Below are 3487 nucleotides of genomic sequence, written 5' to 3' on the forward strand. Positions count from 1 at the left end.
AGGCGACACAATGACACTATGGACACGCTCCGTGTCACTAGTTAAAATTGCTTATTTCTCTGCATTTAAACATTCTTCGAAACATTTGGGATAATGTAAGTACACAAGTCAGCAAAATATATAACACTGTTCTAGTGGTTTTTGGATATTTTTATAAAAAAATCTTACATATTGTGACTTTAAAGCAACAGTGCAGGCAAATATGAAAACACGGTCATCGTTTGCTCATCATCACTGAATATTATTCTCATGCTGTTTGGACCAAATAACTTTTAAGACTTTCTTTCTTCAGTGGAAAACTATAGTAGTTGTTTAGCTCAAATTTCACACTGCTGTTTTCCATATAATGAAACCAGACAGCAACCACGTAAGCATCGATTCTAATAAACGATTTTTTAATTACACTTACATTTATGTCCATGTATATTATATATAATTAATTAATATAAGCTTTAATAACATATACATTATACATTCAATAATATAAAATTATAATTATATATAGTGAGTGCATATGTATAACTTTACTAATGCATATGTATAAAAAATTATTTATGTATATGTATAACATACTCATGCATATATTAATATTTTATACATATGTATTAAATCTAATAAATTATATTTAATTTAAGTGAAATTAAATTACTTTCTCTCTCTCTCTCTCTCTCTCTATATATATATATATATACTTAAATAATTTAATTAATAATTAAACGTATATTGTAATGTATATTAACATATACATATTAATATATGTGAATAAAGAAAATTAATTTAAATGTACACATGTATATTCATATTTTATACATATGTATTAATTCAAATATATTATTCAAATTAAATTTCTATTTAATAATGTTAAATATTTATGTTAAATATTTATATTTACTTTGTATACAATTATAATTAATATATTAATACATCTTTATTCATATATATATATATATATATATAATAAATTTGACATATTAATATATATGTAATAATTCTAATGTATTATTTGTATTTGTAAGTACATATAAATTACAGTATATATATCTTACAATGTTACCATTTAATAAAATGAATTGTGTCATCACATTGCTTCATTGCACATTATATCTTCATTGCTTCACTGTTATGGTGCTAAAACTGTCCTCATGACCTCGTCCATCAGCTGCATTCACTTCATTAATCCATCATTAAGTGAACGTGCTGTTTATTACGTGAATGCATGACTATGCAGCGCTCATCCTTTATTCCAGTGATTATTCTATAAATAACTCCAGCATGAACACAATGATCAGAAATAGTTGTTATTGTTGGTGTTGGAAGAACAGCTTCGGCTGACAGCACCAGAGACTCACGGCTGCAACTACAACAAACTCTCATGCGATCCAGACGATGTGTGGCTGTAGGAATGCAGTGAGTAGTAAGTGGTCAACCCTATTTCGTGCATTAGTAATTCGGACCGTTGTGTGTTTTGCGGAGGATTTGAGGCTGGTCTTTGCTGGAACTAATGGGGAAAACATGAGAGCGAATCAGATCTGCTGAGACCCCATCAGCCATAAACTCCATCAGTAAACTACACCTCAGCTGATATTACACTAATAAACTCAATACCACACTCACGCTCAAGTGCATTAGAAATCAACATTCAGACTCGGTGCATTAAAGTGACAATCCACCAAAACATCATTTGATCCCCTTCATGTAGTTGTAAACATGTGACTTTCTTTCTCACAAAAAAAAAAAGAAGAAAAAAGAAAAGAAAGAAACTCTGTCAAGGATACGCTCTTGTCTCTTCTATACAACAGATGTTGCTGACCACTAAAAATGACAAAAAAAAAACATCATAAAAGTGTCAGTACTCCATACGTTTTGTGCATTATATTTAAAGTCTTCTGAAGTCATATAATGCTTTACAGTATGTGAGGAACAGACTGAAACTGAATTTGTTATTCAATGAAAATTACTCTTATATTACATTTGCATATTTAAACTGAAATGTATATTTACTTATAAATATATTAATACATACATATATATCAATATATAATAAATATAAATATTAATACATATGTAATATTGTAATATTTCTATATATAAGTACTAAGTATAAGTAATGTCAATTTATATATACACTACTACATTTGCATATTTAAATTTACTACTTTAAATTTTATCATGTAACTTCACACTTAATTTTATGAATAAATAATAAATACAAATAAATAAATTAATATATAAATATATTACATTTGCATATTTATCTTTCCACGTTTAAATCAATAAATGAGGCCATGTGTATAGAAAAAATACATGATACAAACTGCTAAACATCTCCTTTTGTGTTCCACTGAAGAAATGAAGTCATAATGAGTGAAGCTAATTTTTGCATGTCTTTTTTCCCTGCAATTGGGATATAAAACGATCAGGTTAAAATGTAAGAACATCATAAGTCTTCCTAGGTAAACACTATAAAGTAAATGCTCATTCCATTTCTAGAGTAAAACTATGAGACAAGAGCTGGACTGGATCAGCGGGATCTCGGCCACGTCTCCTAGAGGCCACCGAAATACATTTCTCAACATATACTGCACAATTACAATGTTTAAGGTTCAACAGCAGTGTCAGGCCGAATAGAATGTGTGTTTAAGGCCTTAAAAGTTTCCACGCACACATCCAATTTCTCTGAGCGCAAAGAGCATGAATGCGAGAGATCAAGTGCAGACAGACGGACCTTCCCTGAACGAAAACTGAAAAACAGCCATTGTTCTGTCTCACACACACACACATATATAACGCTCAGCACATGCAAAGCTTCATGTGCATGTGTGTTTGTGTGTGGGTGAGTGTGTGTATGTGTGTGTGTGTGTGTGTGTGTGTGTGTGTGCGCGTGCATGTGTGTGTGGGAGGCCCGCCAGGCCGTGTAAGCTGAGATCGCAGAAGAACTGCACAGCTGTTGGGAGTTTGGCTGCATCTGCTGCAACTGTGATTTCATGGAACAAAGCGAGAATGCCATCAAACTGTCAGCCCTCCGCACACGTCTGTCTCCACCTATTTTCACATCGGCGCTGGCGCTCACTTCCCTCCAGCCCTCACATCTCTGCGAACCAGAGCAGACAGAGTGTGTCACTAAACAAACCCACAGATCACGGCGTTTAGCACAGACCTCACTCATTCTGTTTACAGCTGCACTACACAGTAAAAAAACATCCTTACCAGAAACAGAATTTTAACGTAAAAAATACAGAAGCAACATTTTAGGTTTTACGGTTTTAACTTAAATTTACAGTTAAATACCGTAATTTGTGACCCTGGACCACAAAACCAGTCTTAAGTGTCAATTTATTGAAATTGAGATTTATACATCATCTGAACGCTGAATAAATACGCTCTCCATTGATGTGTGGTTTGTTAGGATCGGACAATATTTGGCTGAGATACAACTATTTGAAAATCTGGAATCTGAGGGTGCAAAAAAATCTAAATATTGAGAAAA

Source organism: Sinocyclocheilus anshuiensis, unplaced genomic scaffold (genome assembly GCF_001515605.1).
Source record: "Sinocyclocheilus anshuiensis isolate Anshui unplaced genomic scaffold, SAMN03320099.WGS_v1.1 scaffold495, whole genome shotgun sequence".
NCBI classification, from domain to species: domain Eukaryota; kingdom Metazoa; phylum Chordata; class Actinopteri; order Cypriniformes; family Cyprinidae; genus Sinocyclocheilus; species Sinocyclocheilus anshuiensis.